Source organism: Pristiophorus japonicus, chromosome 4 (genome assembly GCF_044704955.1).
Source record: "Pristiophorus japonicus isolate sPriJap1 chromosome 4, sPriJap1.hap1, whole genome shotgun sequence".
In the NCBI taxonomy this organism is placed as follows: Eukaryota; Metazoa; Chordata; class Chondrichthyes; family Pristiophoridae; genus Pristiophorus; species Pristiophorus japonicus.
The window spans coordinates 202,778,016-202,797,842 of record NC_091980.1 but is presented as its reverse complement, the minus strand read 5'-3'; positions in this window follow the sequence as shown (position 1 = coordinate 202,797,842).

Here is a 19,827-nt window from a genome sequence, read left to right as displayed (position 1 = left end):
GTCAGTCCTCGGGTAGAGAAGTCAGTTCTCGGGTAGAGAAGTCAGTTCTCGGGGAGAGAAGTCAGTCCACGGGGAGATCAGTCAATCCTCAGGCAGAGAAGTCAGTCCACGGTGAGAGAAGTCAGTCCTCGGGGAGAGAAGTACGTCCTCGGGGAGGGAAGTCAGTCCTGGGGGGAGACGTCAGTCCTCGGGGAGAGAAGTCAGACTTCGGGGGGGAGTCAGTCCTCGCGGAGAGAAGTCAGTCCTCGGGGAGAGAGTCAGTCCACGGGGAGAGAAGTCGGTCCTCGTGGCGAGAAGTCAGTCCTCGGGAAGAGCAGTCAGTCCACGGGGAGAGAAGTCAGTTCTCGGGGAGAGGAGTCAGTCCACGGGGATAGACGTCAGTCCTCGATGAGAGAAGTCAGTCCTCATGGAGAGAGTCAGTCCTCGGGGAGGGAAGTCAGTCCTCGGGGAGAGAAGTCAGTCCACGGGGAGAGAAGTCAGTCATCGGGGAGAGAGACAGTCCTCGAGGAGAGAAGTCACTCCTCGGGGAGAGATGTCAGTCCTCGGGGAGAGAGGTCAGTCCTCTGGGAGAGCAGTAAGTCCACGGGGAGAGAAGTCAGTCCTCGGGAAGAGCAGTCAGTCCTCGGGGAGTGAAGTCAGTCCGCGGGGAGAGAAGTTAGTCCACGGGGAGAGAAGTCAGTCCTCGGGCAGAGAAGTCAGTCCTCGGGGAGAGAAGTCAGTCCTCGGGGAGAGAAGTCAGTCCATGCGGAGAGAAGTCAGTCCATGCGGAGAGAAGTCAGTCTTCGGGGAGAGAAGTCAGTCCATGGGGAGAGAAGTCAGTCCTTGGGGAGGGAAGTCAGTCCTTGGGGAGAGAAGTCAGTCCACGGGGAGAGAATTCAGTCCACGTCGAGAAAAGTCAGTCCTCGGGGAGGGAAGTCAGTCCTCGGGGAGAGAAGTCAGTCCTCGGGGAGAAGTCAGTCCTCGGGGAGAAGTCAGTCCTCGGGGAGTGAAGCCAGTCCTCGGGCAGTGAGTCAATCCATGGGGAGGGAGTCAGTCCTCGGGGAGAGACGTCAGTCCTCGGGGAGAGAAGTCAGTCCTCAGGGAGAAGTCAGTCCTCGGGGAGAGAAGTCAGTCCTCGGGCAGAAGTCCGTCCTCGGGGGGAGAAGTCAGTCCATGGGGAGAGAAGTCCGTCCTCGGGGAGAGAATTCAGTCCATGGGGAGAGAAATCAGTCCTCGGGGAGAGAAGTCAGCCCTCGGGGAGAGAAGTCAGCCCTCGGGGAGAGAAGTCAGTCCTCGGAGGGAGAAGTCAGACCACAGGGAGAGAAGTGAGTCCTCGGGGAGAGACGTCAGTCTTCGGTGAGAGAAGTCAGTCCACGGGGAGAGAAGTCAGTCCACGGGCAGAGAAGTCAGTCCACGGGGAGAGAAGTCAGTCCTCGACAAGAGCAGTCAGTCCTCGGGGAGAGAAGTCAGTCCACGGGGAGAGAAGTCAGTCATCGGGGAGAGATGTCAGTCCTCGGGGAGAGATGTCAGTCCTCGGGGAGAGAGGTCAGTCCTCTTGGAGAGGAGTCAGTCCACGGGGAGAGAAGTCAGTTCTCGAGAAGAGCAGTCAGTCCTCGGGGAGTGAAGTCAGTGCACGGGGAGAGAAGTCAGTCCACGGGGAGAGAAGTCAGTCCTCGGGGAGAGACGTCAGTCCTCGGGGAGTGAGTCAGTCCACGGGGAGAGAAATCAGTCCTCCGGGAGAGAAGTCAGTCCTCAGGGAGAATTCAGTCCTCGGGGAGAGAAGTCAGTCCTCGGGGAGAGAAGTCATGTCCTCAGGAGAAGTCGGTCCTCGTCGAGAGAAGTCAGTCCACGGGGGGTGAAGTCCGTCCTCGGGGAGAGAAGTCAGTCCTCGGGGAGAGAAGTCAGTCCTCGGAGGGAGAAGTCAGACCACAGGGAGAGAAGTGAGTCCTCCGGGAGAGACGTCAGTCCTCGGGGAGAGAAGTCAGTCCACGGAGAGAGAAGTCTGCCCTCGGGGAGAGAATTCAGTCCTCGCAGAGAGAAGTCAGTCCTCGGGGAGAGAAGTCAGCCCTCGGGGAGAGAAGTCAGTCCTCGGAGGGAGAAGTCAGACTACAGGGAGAGAAGTGAGTTCCTCGGGGAGAGACGTCAGTCCTCGGGGAGAGAAGTCAGTCCTCGGGGAGAGAAGTCAGTCCTCGGGGAGAGAAGTCAGTCCACGGGGAGAGAAGTCAGTCCTCGAGGAGAGCAGTCAGTCGTCGGGGAGAGAAGTCAGTCCTCGGGGAGAGAAGTCAGTCCACGGGAAGAGAAGTCAGTTCTCGGGGAGAGCAGTCAGTCCAAGGGGATAGACGTCAGTCCTCGAGGAGAGAAGTCAGTCCTCAGGGAGCGAGTCAGTCCTCGGGGAGGGAAGTCAGTCCTCGGGGAGAGAAGTCAGTCCACGGGGAGAGAAGTCAGTCCACGGGAGAGCAGTCAGTCCACGGGGAGAGAAGTCAGTCCTCGGGAACAGAAGTCAGTCCTCGGGGAGAGAAGTCAGTCCTCGGGGAGAGAGTCTGTCCTTCGGGAGACAAGACAGTCCACAGGGAGAGAAGTGAGTCCTCGGGGAGAGACGTCAGTCCTCGGGGAGAGAAGTCAGTCCTCGGGGAGAGAAGTCAGTCCACGGGGAGAGAAGTCAGTCCTCGAGGAGAGCAGTCAGTCGTCGGGGAGAGAAGTCAGTCCTCGGGGAGAGAAGTCAGTCCACGGGAAGAGAAGTCAGTTCTCGGGGAGAGCAGTCAGTCCAAGGGGATAGACGTCAGTCCTCGAGGAGAGAAGTCAGTCCTCAGGGAGCGAGTCAGTCCTCGGGGAGGGAAGTCAGTCCTCGGGGAGAGAAGTCAGTCCACGGGGAGAGAAGTCAGTCCACGGGAGAGCAGTCAGTCCACGGGGAGAGAAGTCAGTCCTCGGGAACAGAAGTCAGTCCTCGGGGAGAGAAGTCAGTCCTCGGGGAGAGAGTCTGTCCTTCGGGAGACAAGACAGTCCACAGGGAGAGAAGTGAGTCCTCGGGGAGAGACGTCAGTCCTCGGGGAGAGAAGTCAGTCCTCGGGGAGAGAAGTCAGTCCACGGGGAGAGAAGTCAGTCCATGGGGAGAGAAGTCAGTCTTCGGGGAGAGAAGTCAGTCCATGGGGAGAGAAGTCAGTCCTCGGGGAGGGAAGTCAGTCCTCGGGGAGAGAAGTCAGTCCACGGGGAGAGAATTCAGTCCAGGTCGAGAGAAGTCATCCCTCGGGGAGAGAAGTCAGTCCTCGGGGATAAGTCAGTCCTCGGGGAGAGACGTCAGTCCTCGGGAAGAGAAGTCAGTTCTCGGGTAGAGAAGTCAGTTGTCGGGGAGAGAAGTCAGTCCACGGGGAGATCAGTCAGTCCTCAGGCAGAGAAGTCAGTCCACGGTGAGAGAAGTCAGTCCTCGGGGAGAGAAGTCAGTTCACGGGGAGAGAAATCAGTCCTCGGGGAGAGAAGTACGTCCTCGGGGTGGGAAGTCAGTCTGGGGGAAGACGTCAGTCCTCGGGGAGAAGTCAGTCCTCGGGGAGTGAAGCCAGTCCTCGGGCAGTGAGTCAATCCATGGGGAGGGAGTCAGTCCTCGGGGAGAGACGTCAGTCCTCGGGGAGAGAAGTCAGTCCTCAGGGAGAAGTCAGTCCTCGGGGAGAGAAGTCAGTCCTCGGGCAGAAGTCCGTCCTCGGGGAGAGAAGTCAGTCCACGGGGAGAGAAGTCCGTCCTCGGGGAGAGAAGTCAGTGCATGGTGAGAGAAGTCAGTCCTCGGGGAGAGAAGTCAGCCCTCGGGGAGAGAAGTCAGCCCTCGGGGAGAGAAGTCAGTCCTCGGAGGGAGAAGTCAGACCACAGGGAGAGAAGTGAGTCCTCGGGGAGAGACGTCAGTCTTCGGTGAGAGAAGTCAGTCCACGGGGAGAGAAGTCAGTCCACGGGCAGAGAAGTCAGTCCACGGGGAGAGAAGTCAGTCCTCGACAAGAGCAGTCAGTCCTCGGGGAGAGAAGTCAGTCCACGGGAAGAGAAGTCAGTCATCGGGGAGAGATGTCAGTCCTCGGGGAGAGATGTCAGTCCTCGGGGAGAGAGGTCAGTCCTCTGGGAGAGGAGTCAGTCCACGGGGAGAGGAGTCAGTCCAGGGGGATAGACGTCAGTCCTCGAGGAGAGAAGTCTGTCCTCGGGGAGGGAAGTCAGTCCTCGGGGAGAGAAGTCAGTCCACGGGGAGAGAAGTCAGTCCACGGGAGAGCAGTCAGTCCACGGGGAGAGAAGTCAGTCCTCGGAAACAGAAGTCAGTCCTCGGGGAGAGAAGTCAGTCCTCGGGGAGAGAGTCTGTCCTTCGGGAGACAAGTCAGTCCACAGGGAGAGAAGTGAGTCCTCGGGGAGAGACGTCAGTCCTCGGGGAGAGAAGTCAGTCCTCGGGGAGAGAAGTCAGTCCACGGGGAGAGAAGTCAGTCCACGGGGAGAGAAGTCAGTCATCGGGGAGAGAAGTCAGTCATCGGGGAGAGAGTCAGTCCTCGGGGAGAGAAGCCACTCCTCAGGGAGAAATGTCAGTCCTCGGGGAGAGAGGTCAGTCCTCGGGAAGAGCAGTCAGTCCTCGGGGAGTGAAGTCAGTCCACGGGGAGAGAAGTCAGTCCACGGGGAGAGAAGTCAGTCCTCGGGGAGAGAAGTCAGTCCTCGGGGAGAGAAGTCAGTCCATGGGGAGAGAAGTCAGTCTTCGGGGAGAGAAGTCAGTCCATGGGGAGAAAAGTCAGTCCTCGGGGAGGGAAGTCAGTCCTCGGGGAGAGAAGTCAGTCCACGGGGAGAGAATTCAGTCCAGGTCGAGAGAAGTCATCTCTTGGGGAGATAAGTCAGTCCTCGGGGAGAAGTCAGTCCTCGGGGAGAGACGTCAGTCCTCGGGTAGAGAAGTCAGTTCTCGGGTAGAGAAGTCAGTTCTCGGGGAGAGAAGTCAGTCCACGGGGAGATCAGTCAATCCTCAGGCAGAGAAGTCAGTCCACGGTGAGAGAAGTCAGTCCTCGGGGAGAGAAGTACGTCCTCGGGGAGGGAAGTCAGTCCTGGGGGGAGACGTCAGTCCTCGGGGAGAGAAGTCAGACTTCGGGGGGGAGTCAGTCCTCGCGGAGAGAAGTCAGTCCTCGGGGAGAGAGTCAGTCCACGGGGAGAGAAGTCGGTCCTCGTGGCGAGAAGTCAGTCCTTGGGAAGAGCAGTCAGTCCACGGGGAGAGAAGTCAGTTCTCGGGGAGAGGAGTCAGTCCACGGGGATAGACGTCAGTCCTCGATGAGAGAAGTCAGTCCTCATGGAGAGAGTCAGTCCTCGGGGAGGGAAGTCAGTCCTCGGGGAGAGAAGTCAGTCCACGGGGAGAGAAGTCAGTCATCGGGGAGAGAGACAGTCCTCGAGGAGAGAAGTCACTCCTCGGGGAGAGATGTCAGTCCTCGGGGAGAGAGGTCAGTCCTCTGGGAGAGCAGTAAGTCCACGGGGAGAGAAGTCAGTCCTCGGGAAGAGCAGTCAGTCCTCGGGGAGTGAAGTCAGTCCGCAGGGAGAGAAGTTAGTCCACGGGGAGAGAAGTCAGTCCTCGGGCAGAGAAGTCAGTCCTCGGGGAGAGAAGTCAGTCCTCGGGGAGAGAAGTCAGTCCATGCGGAGAGAAGTCAGTCTTCGAGGAGAGAAGTCAGTCCATGGGGAGAGAAGACAGTCCATGGGGAGAGAAGTCAGTCCTTGGGGAGGGAAGTCAGTCCTTGGGGAGAGAAGTCAGTCCACGGGGAGAGAATTCAGTCCACGTCGAGAAAAGTCAGTCCTCGGGGAGGGAAGTCAGTCCTCGGGGAGAGAAGTCAGTCCTCGGGGAGAAGTCAGTCCTCGGGGAGAAGTCAGTCCTCGGGGAGTGAAGCCAGTCCTCGGGCAGTGAGTCAATCCATGGGGAGGGAGTCAGTCCTCGGGGAGAGACGTCAGTCCTCGGGGAGAGAAGTCAGTCCTCAGGGAGAAGTCAGTCCTCGGGGAGAGAAGTCAGTCCTCGGGCAGAAGTCTGTCCTCGGGGAGAGAAGTCAGTCTTCGGTGAGAGAAGTCAGTCCACGGGGAGAGAAGTCAGTCCACGGGCAGAGAAGTCAGTCCACGGGGAGAGAAGTCAGTCCTCGACAAGAGCAGTCAGTCCTCGGGGAGAGAAGTCAGTCCACGGGGAGAGAAGTCAGTCATCGGGGAGAGATGTCAGTCCTCGGGGAGAGATGTCAGTCCTCGGGGAGAGAGGTCAGTCCTCTGGGAGAGGAGTCAGTCCACGGGGAGAGGAGTCAGTCCACGGGGAGAGGAGTCAGTCCAGGGGGATAGACGTCAGTCCTCGAGGAGAGAAGTCTGTCCTCGGGGAGGGAAGTCAGTCCTCGGGGAAAGAAGTCAGTCCACGGGGAGAGAAGTCAGTCCATGCGGAGAGAAGTCAGTCATCGGGGAGAGAGACAGTCCTCGAGGAGAGAAGTCACTCCTCGGGGAGAGATGTCAGTCCTCGGGGAGAGAGGTCAGTCCTCTGGGAGAGCAGTAAGTCCACGGGGAGAGAAGTCGGTCCTCGGGAAGAGCAGTCAGTCCTCGGGGAGTGAAGTCAGTCCGCGGGGAGAGAAGTTAGTCCACGGGGAGAGAAGTCAGTCCTCGGGCAGAGAAGTCAGTCCTCGGGGAGAGAAGTCAGTCCTCGGGGAGAGAAGTCAGTCCATGCGGAGAGAAGTCAGTCCATGCGGAGAGAAGTCAGTCCATGCGGAGAGAAGTCAGTCTTCGGGGAGAGAAGACAGTCCATGGGGAGAGAAGTCAGTCCTTGGGGAGGGAAGTCAGTCCTTGGGGAGAGAAGTCAGTCCACGGGGAGAGAAATCAGTCCACCTCGAGAAAAGTCAGTCCTCGGGGAGGGAAGTCAGTCCTCGGGGAGAGAAGTCAGTCCTCGGGGAGAAGTCAGTCCTCGGGGAGAAGTCAGTCCTCGGGGAGTGAAGCCAGTCCTCGGGCAGTGAGTCAATCCATGGGGAGGGAGTCAGTCCTCGGGGAGAGACGTCAGTCCTCGGGGAGAGAAGTCAGTCCTCAGGGAGAAGTCAGTCCTCGGGGAGAGAAGTCAGTCCTCGGGCAGAAGTCCGTCCTCGGGGAGAGAAGTCAGTCCTCGGGCAGAGAAGTCAGTCCTCGGGGAGAGAAGTCAGTCCATGCGGAGAGAAGTCAGTCCATGCGGAGAGAAGTCAGTCCATGCGGAGAGAAGTCAGTCTTCGGGGAGAGAAGACAGTCCATGGGGAGAGAAGTCAGTCCTTGGGGAGGGAAGTCAGTCCTTGGGGAGAGAAGTCAGTCCACGGGGAGAGAAATCAGTCCACCTCGAGAAAAGTCAGTCCTCGGGGAGGGAAGTCAGTCCTCGGGGAGAGAAGTCAGTCCTCGGGGAGAAGTCAGTCCTCGGGGAGAAGTCAGTCCTCGGGGAGTGAAGCCAGTCCTCGGGCAGTGAGTCAATCCATGGGGAGGGAGTCAGTCCTCGGGGAGAGACGTCAGTCCTCGGGGAGAGAAGTCAGTCCTCAGGGAGAAGTCAGTCCTCGGGGAGAGAAGTCAGTCCTCGGGCAGAAGTCCGTCCTCGGGGAGAGAAGTCAGTCCACGGGGAGAGAAGTCCGTCCTCGGGGAGAGAATTCAGTCCATGGGGAGAGAAGTCAGTCCTCGGGGAGAGAAGTCAGCCCTCGGGGAGAGAAGTCAGCCCTCGGGGAGAGAAGTCAGTCCTGGGAGGGAGAAGTCAGACCACAAAGAGAGAAGTGAGTCCTCGGGGAGAGACGTCAGTTTTCGGTGAGAGAAGTCAGTCCACGGGGAGAGAAGTCAGTCCACGGGCAGAGAAGTCAGTCCACGGGGAGAGAAGTCAGTCCTCGACAAGAGCAGTCAGTCCTCGGGGAGAGAAGTCAGTCCACGGGGAGAGAAGTCAGTCATCGGGGAGAGATGTCAGTCCTCGGGGAGAGATGTCAGTCCTCGGGGAGAGAGGTCAGTCCTCTGGGAGAGGAGTCAGTCCACGGGGAGAGGAGTCAGTCCAGGGGGATAGACGTCAGTCCTCGAGGAGAGAAGTCTGTCCTCGGGGAGGGAAGTCAGTCCTCGGGGAGAGAAGTCAGTCCACGGGGAGAGAAGTCAGTCCATGCGGAGAGAAGTCAGTCATCGGGGAGAGAGACAGTCCTCGAGGAGAGAAGTCACTCCTCGGGGAGAGATGTCAGTCCTCGGGGAGAGAGGTCAGTCCTCTGGGAGAGCAGTAAGTCCACGGGGAGAGAAGTCAGTCCTCGGGAAGAGCAGTCAGTCCTCGGGGAGTGAAGTCAGTCCGCGGGGAGAGAAGTTAGTCCACGGGGAGAGAAGTCAGTCCTCGGGCAGAGAAGTCAGTCCTCGGGGAGAGAAGTCAGTCCTCGGGGAGAGAAGTCAGTCCATGCGGAGAGAAGTCAGTCCATGCGGAGAGAAGTCAGTCTCCCGGGAGAGAAGTCAGTCCATGGGGAGAGAAGTCAGTCCTTGGGGAGGGAAGTCAGTCCTTGGGGAGAGAAGTCAGTCCACGGGTAGAGAATTCAGTCCACGTCGAGAAAAGTCAGTCCTCGGGGAGGGAAGTCAGTCCTCGGGGAGAGAAGTCAGTCCTCGGGGAGAAGTCAGTCCTCGGGGAGTGAAGCCAGTCCTCGGGCAGTGAGTCAATCCATGGGGAGGGAGTCAGTCCTCGGGGAGAGACGTCAGTCCTCGGGGAGAGAAGTCAGTCCTCAGGGAGAAGTCAGTCCTCGGGGAGAGAAGTCAGTCCTCGGGCAGAAGTCCGTCCTCGGGGAGAGAAGTCAGTCCACGGGGAGAGAAGTCCGTCCTCGGGGAGAGAATTCAGTCCATGGGGAGAGAAGTCAGTCCTCGGGGAGAGAAGGCAGCCCTCGGGGAGAGAAGTCAGCCCTCGGGGAGAGAAGTCAGTCCTCGGAGGGAGAAGTCAGACCACAGGGAGAGAAGTGAGTCCTCGGGGAGAGACGTCAGTCTTCGGTGAGAGAAGTCAGTCCACGGGGAGAGAAGTCAGTCCACGGGCAGAGAAGTCAGTCCACGGGGAGAGAAGTCAGTCCTCGACAAGAGCAGTCAGTCCTCGGGGAGAGAAGTCAGTCCACGGGGAGAGAAGTCAGTCATCGGGGAGAGATGTCAGTCCTCGGGGAGAGATGTCAGTCCTCGGGGAGAGAGGTCAGTCCTCTGGGAGAGGAGTCAGTCCACGGGGAGAGAAGTCAGTTCTCGAGAAGAGCAGTCAGTCCTCGGGGAGTGAAGTCAGTGCACGGGGAGAGAAGTCAGTCCACGGGGAGAGAAGTCAGTCCTCGGGGAGAGAAGTCAGTCCTCAGGGAGAATTCAGTCCTCGGGGAGAGAAGTCAGTCCTCGGGGAGAGAAGTCATGTCCTCAGGAGAAGTCGGTCCTCGTCGAGAGAAGTCTTTCCACGGGGGGTGAAGTCCGTCCTCGGGGAGAGAAGTCAGTCCACGGGGAGAGAAGTCAGTCCTCGGGGAGAGAAGTCAGTCCTCGGAGGGAGAAGTCAGACCACAGGGAGAGAAGTGAGTCCTCCGGGAGAGATGTCAGTCCTCGGGGAGAGAAGTCAGTCCACGGAGAGAGAAGTCTGCCCTCGGGGAGAGAATTCAGTCCTCGCAGAGAGAAGTCAGTCCTCGGGGAGAGAAGTCAGCCCTCGGGGAGAGAAGTCAGTCCTCGGAGGGAGAAGTCAGACTACAGGGAGAGAAGTGAGTTCCTCGGGGAGAGACGTCAGTCCTCGGGGAGAGAAGTCAGTCCTCGGGGAGAGAAGTCAGTCCTCGGGGAGAGAAGTCAGTCCACGGGGAGAGAAGTCAGTCCTCGAGGAGAGCAGTCAGTCGTCGGGGAGAGAAGTCAGTCCTCGGGGAGAGAAGTCAGTCCACGGGAAGAGAAGTCAGTTCTCGGGGAGAGCAGTCAGTCCAAGGGGATAGACGTCAGTCCTCGAGGAGAGAAGTCAGTCCTCAGGGAGCGAGTCAGTCCTCGGGGAGGGAAGTCAGTCCTCGGGGAGAGAAGTCAGTCCACGGGGAGAGAAGTCAGTCCACGGGAGAGCAGTCAGTCCACGGGGAGAGAAGTCAGTCCTCGGGAACAGAAGTCAGTCCTCGGGGAGAGAAGTCAGTCCTCGGGGAGAGAGTCTGTCCTTCGGGAGACAAGTCAGTCCACAGGGAGAGAAGTGAGTCCTCGGGGAGAGACGTCAGTCCTCGGGGAGAGAAGTCAGTCCTCGGGGAGAGAAGTCAGTCCACGGGGAGAGAAGTCAGTCCACGGGGAGAGAAGTCAGTCATCGGGGAGAGAAGTCAGTCATCGGGGAGAGAGTCAGTCCTCGGGGAGAGAAGCCACTCCTCAGGGAGAAATGTCAGTCCTCGGGGAGAGAGGTCAGTCCTCGGGAAGAGCAGTCAGTCCTCGGGGAGTGAAGTCAGTCCACGGGGAGAGAAGTCAGTCCACGGGGAGAGAAGTCAGTCCTCGGGGAGAGAAGTCAGTCCTCGGGGAGAGAAGTCAGTCCATGGGGAGAGAAGTCAGTCTTCGGGGAGAGAAGTCAGTCCATGGGGAGAGAAGTCAGTCCTCGGGGAGGGAAGTCAGTCCTCGGGGAGAGAAGTCAGTCCACGGGGAGAGAATTCAGTCCAGGTCGAGAGAAGTCATCCCTCGGGGAGAGAAGTCAGTCCTCGGGGATAAGTCAGTCCTCGGGGAGAGACGTCAGTCCTCGGGAAGAGAAGTCAGTTCTCGGGTAGAGAAGTCAGTTCTCGGGGAGAGAAGTCAGTCCACGGGGAGATCAGTCAGTCCTCAGGCAGAGAAGTCAGTCCACGGTGAGAGAAGTCAGTCCTCGGGGAGAGAAGTCAGTTCACGGGGAGAGAAGTCAGTCCTCGGGGAGAGAAGTACGTCCTCGGGGTGGGAAGTCAGTCCTGGGGGGAGACGTCAGTCCTCGGGGAGAGAAGTCAGACTTCGGGGAGGAGTCAGTCCTCACGGAGAGAAGTCAGTCCTCGGGGAGAGAGTCAGTCCACGGGGAGAGAAGTCGGTCCTCGGGGCGAGAAGTCAGTCCTCGGGAAGAGCAGTCAGTCCACGGGGAGAGAAGTCAGTTCTCGGGGAGAGGAGTCAGTCCACGGGGATAGACGTCAGTCCTCGATGAGAGAAGTCAGTCCTCAGGGAGAGAGTCAGTCCTCGGGGAGGGAAGTCAGTCCTCGGGGAGAGAAGTCAGTCCACGGGGAGAGAAGTCAGTCATCGGGGAGAGAGACAGTCCTCGAGGAGAGAAGTCACTCCTCGGGGAGAGATGTCAGTCCTCGGGGAGAGAGGTCAGTCCTCTGGGAGAGCAGTAAGTCCACGGGGAGAGAAGTCAGTCCTCGGGAAGAGCAGTCAGTCCTCGGGGAGTGAAGTCAGTCCGCGGGGAGAGAAGTCAGTCCTCGGGGAGAGAAGTCAGTCCATGCGGAGAGAAGTCAGTCCATGCGGAGAGAAGTCAGTCTTCGAGGAGAGAAGTCAGTCCATGGGGAGAGAAGTCAGTCCTTGGGGAGGGAAGTCAGTCCTTGGGGAGGGAAGTCAGTCCTCGGGGAGAGAAGTCAGTCCACGGGGAGAGAATTCAGTCCACGTCGAGAAAAGTCAGCCCTCGGGGAGAGAAGTCAGTCCTCGGGGAGAGAAGTCAGTCCTCGGGGAGAAGTCAGTCCTCGGGGAGAAGTCAGTCCTCGGGGAGTGAAGTCAGTCCTCGGGCAGTGAGTCAATCCATGGGGAGGGAGTCAGTCCACGGAGAGAGAAGTCTGCCCTCGGGGAGAGAATTCAGTCCTCGCAGAGAGAAGTCAGTCCTCGGGGAGAGAAGTCAGCCCTCGGGGAGAGAAGTCAGTCCTCGGAGGGAGAAGTCAGACTACAGGGAGAGAAGTGAGTTCCTCGGGGAGAGACGTCAGTCCACGGGGAGAGAAGTCAGTCCTCGGGAAGAGCAGTCAGTCCACGGGGAGAGAAGTCAGTTCTCGGGGAGAGGAGTCAGTCCACGGGGATAGACGTCAGTCCTCGATGAGAGAAGTCAGTCCTCAGGGAGAGAGTCAGTCCTCTGGGAGGGAAGTCAGTCCTCGGGGAGAGAAGTCAGTCCACGGGGAGAGAAGTCAGTCATCGGGGAGAGAGACAGTCCTCGAGGAGAGAAGTCACTCCTCGGGGAGAGATGTCAGTCCTCGGGGAGAGAGGTCAGTCCTCTGGGAGAGCAGTAAGTCCACGGGGAGAGAAGTCAGTCCTCGGGAAGAGCAGTCAGTCCTCGGAGAGTGAAGTCAGTCCGCGGGGAGAGAAGTCAGTCCTCGGGGAGAGAAGTCAGTCCATGCGGAGAGAAGTCAGTCCATGCGGAGAGAAGTCAGTCTTCGAGGAGAGAAGTCAGTCCATGGGGAGAGAAGTCAGTCCTTGGGGAGGGAAGTCAGTCCTTGGGGAGGGAAGTCAGTCCTCGGGGAGAGAAGTCAGTCCACGGGGAGAGAATTCAGTCCACGTCGAGAAAAGTCAGCCCTCGGGGAGAGAAGTCAGTCCTCGGGGAGAGAAGTCAGTCCTCGGGGAGAAGTCAGTCCTCGGGGAGAAGTCAGTCCTCGGGGAGTGAAGTCAGTCCTCGGGCAGTGAGTCAATCCATGGGGAGGGAGTCAGTCCACGGAGAGAGAAGTCTGCCCTCGGGGAGAGAATTCAGTCCTCGCAGAGAGAAGTCAGTCCTCGGGGAGAGAAGTCAGCCCTCGGGGAGAGAAGTCAGTCCTCGGAGGGAGAAGTCAGACTACAGGGAGAGAAGTGAGTTCCTCGGGGAGAGACGTCAGTCCTCGGGGAGAGAAGTCAGTCCTCGGGGAGAGAAGTCAGTCCTCGGGGAGAGAAGTCAGTCCACGGGGAGAGAAGTCAGTCCTCGAGGAGAGCAGTCAGTCGTCGGGGAGAGAAGTCAGTCCTCGGGGAGAGAAGTCAGTCCACGGGAAGAGAAGTCAGTTCTCGGGGAGAGCAGTCAGTCCAAGGGGATAGACGTCAGTCCTCGAGGAGAGAAGTCAGTCCTCAGGGAGCGAGTCAGTCCTCGGGGAGGGAAGTCAGTCCTCGGGGAGAGAAGCCAGTCCATGGGGAGAGAAGTCAGTCCACGGGAGAGCAGTCAGTCCACGGGGAGAGAAGTCAGTCCTCGGGAACAGAAGTCAGTCCTCGGGGAGAGAAGTCAGTCCTCGGGGAGAGAGTCTGCCCTTCGGGAGACAAGTCAGTCCACAGGGAGAGAAGTGAGTCCTCGGGGAGAGACGTCAGTCCTCGGGGAGAGAAGTCAGTCCTCGGGGAGAGAAGTCAGTCCACGGGGAGAGAAGTCAGTCCACGGGGAGAGAAGTCAGTCATCGGGGAGAGAAGTCAGTCATCGGGGAGAGAGTCAGTCCTCGGGGAGAGAAGCCACTCCTCAGGGAGAAATGTCAGTCCTCGGGGAGAGAGGTCAGTCCTCGGGAAGAGCAGTCAGTCCTCGGGGAGTGAAGTCAGTCCACGGGGAGAGAAGTCAGTCCACGGGGAGAGAAGTCAGTCCTCTGGGAGAGAAGTCAGTCCTCGGGGAGAGAAGTCAGTCCATGGGGAGAGAAGTCAGTCTTCGGGGAGAGAAGTCAGTCCATGGGGAGAGAAGTCAGTCCTCGGGGAGGGAAGTCAGTCCTCGGGGAGAGAAGTCAGTCCACGGGGAGAGAATTCAGTCCAGGTCGAGAGAAGTCATCCCTCGGGGAGAGAAGTCAGTCCTCGGGGATAAGTCAGTCCTCGGGGAGAGACGTCAGTCCTCGGGAAGAGAAGTCAGTTCTCGGGTAGAGAAGTCAGTTCTCGGGGAGAGAAGTCAGTCCACGGGGAGATCAGTCAGTCCTCAGGCAGAGAAGTCAGTCCACGGTGAGAGAAGTCAGTCCTCGGGGAGAGAAGTCAGTTCACGGGGAGAGAAGTCAGTCCTCGGGGAGAGAAGTACGTCCTCGGGGTGGGAAGTCAGTCCTGGGGGGAGACGTCAGTCCTCGGGGAGAGAAGTCAGACTTCGGGGAGGAGTCAGTCCTCGCGGAGAGAAGTCAGTCCTCGGGGAGAGAGTCTGTCCACGGGGAGAGAAGTCGGTCCTCGGGGCGAGAAGTCAGTCCTCGGGAAGAGCAGTCAGTCCACGGGGAGAGAAGTCAGTTCTCGGGGAGAGGAGTCAGTCCACGGGGATAGACGTCAGTCCTCGATGAGAGAAGTCAGTCCTCAGGGAGAGAGTCAGTCCTCGGGGAGGGAAGTCAGTCCTCGGGGAGAGAAGTCAGTCCACGGGGAGAGAAGTCAGTCATCGGGGAGAGAGACAGTCCTCGAGGAGAGAAGTCACTCCTCGGGGAGAGATGTCAGTCCTCGGGGAGAGAGGTCAGTCCTCTGGGAGAGCAGTAAGTCCACGGGGAGAGAAGTCAGTCCTCGGGAAGAGCAGTCAGTCCTCGGGGAGTGAAGTCAGTCCGCGGGGAGAGAAGTCAGTCCTCGGGGAGAGAAGTCAGTCCATGCGGAGAGAAGTCAGTCCATGCGGAGAGAAGTCAGTCTTCGAGGAGAGAAGTCAGTCCATGGGGAGAGAAGTCAGTCCTTGGGGAGGGAAGTCAGTCCTTGGGGAGGGAAGTCAGTCCTCGGGGAGAGAAGTCAGTCCACGGGGAGAGAATTCAGTCCACGTCGAGAAAAGTCAGCCCTCGGGGAGAGAAGTCAGTCCTCGGGGAGAGAAGTCAGTCCTCGGGGAGAAGTCAGTCCTCGGGGAGAAGTCAGTCCTCGGGGAGTGAAGTCAGTCCTCGGGCAGTGAGTCAATCCATGGGGAGGGAGTCAGTCCTCGGGGAGAGACGTCAGTCCTCGGGGAGAGAAGTCAGTCCTCAGGGAGAAGTCAGTCCTCGGGGAGAGAAGTCAGTCCTCGGGCAGAAGTCCGTCCTCGGGGAGAGAAGTCAGTCCACGGGGAGAGAAGTCTGTCCTCGGGGAGAGAATTCAGTCCATGGGGAGAGAAGTCAGTCCTTGGGGAGAGAGGTCAGCCCTCGGGGAGAGAAGTCAGCCCTCGGGGAGAGAATTCAGTCCACGTCGAGAAAAGTCAGTCCTCGGGGAGGGAAGTCAGTCCTCGGGGAGAGAAGTCAGTCCTCGGGGAGAAGTCAGTCCTCGGGGAGAAGTCAGTCCTCGGGGAGTGAAGCCAGTCCTCGGGCAGTGAGTCAATCCATGGGGAGGGAGTCAGTCCTCGGGGAGAGACGTCAGTCCTCAGGGAGAGAAGTCAGTCCTCAGGGAGAAGTCAGTCCTCGGGGAGAGAAGTCAGTCCTCGGGCAGAAGTCCGGCCTCGGGGAGAGAAGTCAGTCCACGGGGAGAGAAGTCCGTCCTCAGGGAGAGAATTCAGTCCATGGGGAGAGAAGTCAGTCCTCGGGGAGAGAAGTCAGCCCTCGGGGAGAGAAGTCAGCCCTCGGGGAGAGAAGTCAGTCCTCGACAAGAGCAGTCAGTCCTCGGGGAGAGAAGTCAGTCCACGGGGAGAGAAGTCAGTCATCGGGGAGAGATGTCAGTCCTCGGGGAGTGATGTCAGTCCTCGGGGAGAGAGGTCAGTCCTCTGGGAGAGGAGTCAGTCCACGGGGAGAGGAGTCAGTCCAGGGGGATAGACGTCAGTCCTCGAGGAGAGAAGTCTGTCCTCGGGGAGGGAAGTCAGTCCTCGGGGAGAGAAGTCAGTCCACGGGGAGAGAAGTCAGTCCACGGGAGAGCAGTCAGTCCACGGGGAGAGAAGTCAGTCCTCGGAAACAGAAGTCAGTCCTCGGGGAGAGAAGTCAGTCCTCGGGGAGAGAGTCTGTCCTTCGGGAGACAAGTCAGTCCACAGGGAGAGAAGTGAGTCCTCGGGGAGAGACGTCAGTCCTCGGGGAGAGAAGTCAGTCCTCGGGGAGAGAAGTCAATCCACGGGGAGAGAAGTCAGTCCACGGGGAGAGAAGTCAGTCATCGGGGAGAGAAGTCAGTCATCGGGGAGAGAGTCAGTCCTCGGGGAGAGAAGCCACTCCTCAGGGAGAAATGTCAGTCCTCGGGGAGAGAGGTCAGTCCTCGGGAAGAGCAGTCAGTCCTCGGGGAGTGAAGTCAGTCCACGGGGAGAGAAGTCAGTCCACGGGGAGAGAAGTCAGTCCTCGGGGAGAGAAGTCAGTCCTCGGGGAGAGAAGTCAGTCCATGGGGAGAGAAGTCAGTCTTCGGGGAGAGAAGTCAGTCCATGGGGAGAAAAGTCAGTCCTCGGGGAGGGAAGTCAGTCCTCGGGGAGAGAAGTCAGTCCACGGGGAGAGAATTCAGTCCAGGTCGAGAGAAGTCATCCCTTGGGGAGATAAGTCAGTCCTCGGGGAGAAGTCAGTCCTCGGGGAGAGACGTCAGTCCTCGGGTAGAGAAGTCAGTTGTCGGGTAGAGAAGTCAGTTCTCGGGGAGAGAAGTCAGTCCACGGGGAGATCAGTCAATCCTCAGGCAGAGAAGTCAGTCCACGGTGAGAGAAGTCAGTCCTCGGGGAGAGAAGTACGTCCTCGGGGAGGGAAGTCAGTCCTGGGGGGAGACGTCAGTCCTCGGGGAGAGAAGTCAGACTTCGGGGGGGAGTCAGTCCTCGCGGAGAGAAGTCAGTCCTCGGGGAGAGAGTCAGTCCACGGGGAGAGAAGTCGGTCCTCGTGGCGAGAAGTCAGTCCTCGGGAAGAGCAGTCAGTCCACGGGGAGAGAAGTCAGTTCTCGGGGAGAGGAGTCAGTCCACGGGGATAGACGTCAGTCCTCGATGAGAGAAGTCAGTCCTCATGGAGAGAGTCAGTCCTCGGGGAGGGAAGTCAGTCCTCGGGGAGAGAAGTCAGTCCACGGGGAGAGAAGTCAGTCATCGGGGAGAGAGACAGTCCTCGAGGAGAGAAGTCACTCCTCGGGGAGAGATGTCAGTCCTCGGGGAGAGAGGTCAGTCCTCTGGGAGAGCATTAAGTCCACGGGGAGAGAAGTCAGTCCTCGGGAAGAGCAGTCAGTCCTCGGGGAGTGAAGTCAGTCCGCGGGGAGAGAAGTTAGTCCACGGGGAGAGAAGTCAGTCCTCGGGCAGAGAAGTCAGTCCTCGGGGAGAGAAGTCAGTCCTCGGGGAGAGAAGTCAGTCCATGCGGAGAGAAGTCAGTCCATGCGGAGAGAAGTCAGTCTTCGGGGAGAGAAGTCAGTCCATGGGGAGAGAAGTCAGTCCTTGGGGAGGGAAGTCAGTCCTTGGGGAGAGAAGTCAGTCCACGGGGAGAGAATTCAGTCCACGTCGAGAAAAGTCAGTCCTCGGGGAGGGAAGTCAGTCCTCGGGGAGAGAAGTCAGTCCTCGGGGAGAAGTCAGTCCTCGGGGAGAAGTCAGTCCTCGGGGAGTGAAGCCAGTCCTCGGGCAGTGAGTCAATCCATGGGGAGGGAGTCAGTCCTCGGGGAGAGACGTCAGTCCTCGGGGAGAGAAGTCAGTCCTCAGGGAGAAGTCAGTCCTCGGGGAGAGAAGTCAGTCCTCGGGCAGAAGTCCGTCCTCGGGGAGAGAAGTCAGTCCACGGGGAGAGAAGTCCGTCCTCGGGGAGAGAATTCAGTCCATGGGGAGAGAAGTCAGTCCTCGGGGAGAGAAGTCAGCCCTCGGGGAGAGAAGTCAGCCCTCGGGGAGAGAAGTCAGTCCTCGGAGGGAGAAGTCAGACCACAGGGAGAGAAGTGAGTCCTTGGGGAGAGACGTCAGTCTTCGGTGAGAGAAGTCAGTCCACGGGGAGAGAAGTCAGTCCACGGGCAGAGAAGTCAGTCCACGGGGAGAGAAGTCAGTCCTCGACAAGAGCAGTCAGTCCTCGGGGAGAGAAGTCAGTCCACGGGGAGAGAAGTCAGTCATCGGGGAGAGAAGTCACTCCTCGGGGAGAGATGTCAGTCCTCGGGGAGAGAGGTCAGTCCTCTGGGAGAGGAGTCAGTCCACGGGGAGAGGAGTCAGTCCAGGGGGATAGACGTCAGTCCTCGAGGAGAGAAGTCTGTCCTCGGGGAGGGAAGTCAGTCCTCGGGGAGAGAAGTCAGTCCACGGGGAGAGAATTCAGTCCACGTCGAGAAAAGTCAGCCCTCGGGGAGAGAAGTCAGTCCTCGGGGAGGGAAGTCAGTCCTCGGGGAGAAGTCAGTCCTCGGGGAGAAGTCAGTCCTCGGGGAGTGAAGTCAGTCCTCGGGCAGTGAGTCAATCCATGGGGAGGGAGTCAGTCCACGGAGAGAGAAGTCTGCCCTCGGGGAGAGAATTCAGTCCTCGCAGAGAGAAGTCAGTCCTCGGGGAGAGAAGTCAGCCCTCGGGGAGAGAAGTCAGTCCTCGGAGGGAGAAGTCAGACTACAGGGAGAGAAGTGAGTTCCTCGGGGAGAGACGTCAGTCCTCGGGGAGAGAAGTCAGTCCTCGGGGAGAGAAGTCAGTCCTCGGGGAGAGAAGTCAGTCCACGGGGAGAGAAGTCAGTCCTCGAGGAGAGCAGTCAGTCGTCGGGGAGAGAAGTCAGTCCTCGGGGAGAGAAGTCAGTCCACGGGAAGAGAAGTCAGTTCTCGGGGAGAGCAGTCAGTCCAAGGGGATAGACGTCAGTCCTCGAGGAGAGAAGTCAGTCCTCAGGGAGCGAGTCAGTCCTCGGGGAGGGAAGTCAGTCCTCGGGGAGAGAAGTCAGTCCACGGGGAGAGAAGTCAGTCCACGGGAGAGCAGTCAGTCCACTGGGAGAGAAGTCAGTCCTCTGGGAGAGGAGTCAGTCCACGGGGAGAGGAGTCAGTCCAGGGGGATAGACGTCAGTCCTCGAGGAGAGAAGTCTGTCCTCGGGGAGGGAAGTCAGTCCTCGGGGAGAGAAGTCAGTCCACGGGGAGAGAATTCAGTTCTCGGGGAGAGCAGTCAGTCCAAGGGGATAGACGTCAGTCCTCGAGGAGAGAAGTCAGTCCTCAGGGAGCGAGTCAGTCCTCGGGGAGGGAAGTCAGTCCTCGGGGAGAGAAGTCAGTCCACGGGGAGAGAAGTCAGTCCACGGGAGAGCAGTCAGTCCACTGGGAGAGAAGTCAGTCCTCGGGAACAGAAGTCAGTCCTCGGGGAGAGAAGTCAGTCCTCGGGGAGAGAGTCTGTCCTTCGGGAGACAAGTCAGTCCACAGGGAGAGAAGTGAGTCCTCGGGGAGAGACGTCAGTCCTCGGGGAGAGAAGTCAGTCCTCGGGGAGAGAAGTCAGTCCACGGGGAGAGAAGTCAGTCCACGGGGAGAGAAGTCAGTCATCGGGGAGAGAAGTCAGTCATCGGGGAGAGAGTCAGTCCTCGGGGAGAGAAGCCACTCCTCAGGGAGAAATGTCAGTCCTCGGGGAGAGAGGTCAGTCCTCGGGAAGAGCAGTCAGTCCTCGGGGAGTGAAGTCAGTCCACGGGGAGAGAAGTCAGTCCAAGGGGAGAGAAGTCAGTCCTCGGGGAGAGAAGTCAGTCCTCAGGGAGAGAAGTCAGTCCATGGGGAGAGAAGTCAGTCTTCGGGGAGAGAAGTCAGTCCATGGGGAGAGAAGTCAGTCCTCGGGGAGGGAAGTCAGTCCTCGGGGAGAGAAGTCAGTCCACGGGGAGAGAAATCAGTCCAGGTCGAGAGAAGTCATCCCTCGGGGAGAGAAGTCCGTCCTCGGGGATAAGTCAGTCCTCGGGGAGAGACGTCAGTCCTCGGGAAGAGAAGTCAGTTCTCGGGTAGAGAAGTCAGTTCTCGGGGAGAGAAGTCAGTCCACGGGGAGATCAGTCAGTCCTCAGGCAGAGAAGTCAGTCCACGGTGAGAGAAGTCAGTCCTCGGGGAGAGAAGTCAGTTCACGGGGAGAGAAGTCAGTCCTCGGGGAGAGAAGTACGTCCTCGGGGTGGGAAGTCAGTCCTGGGGGGAGACCTCAGTCCTCGGGGAGAGAAGTCAGACTTCGGGGAGGAGTCAGTCCTCGCGGAGAGAAGTCAGTCCTCGGGGAGAGAGTCAGTCCACGGGGTGAGAAGTCGGTCCTCGGGGCGAGAAGTCAGTCCTCGGGAAGAGCAGTCAGTCCACGGG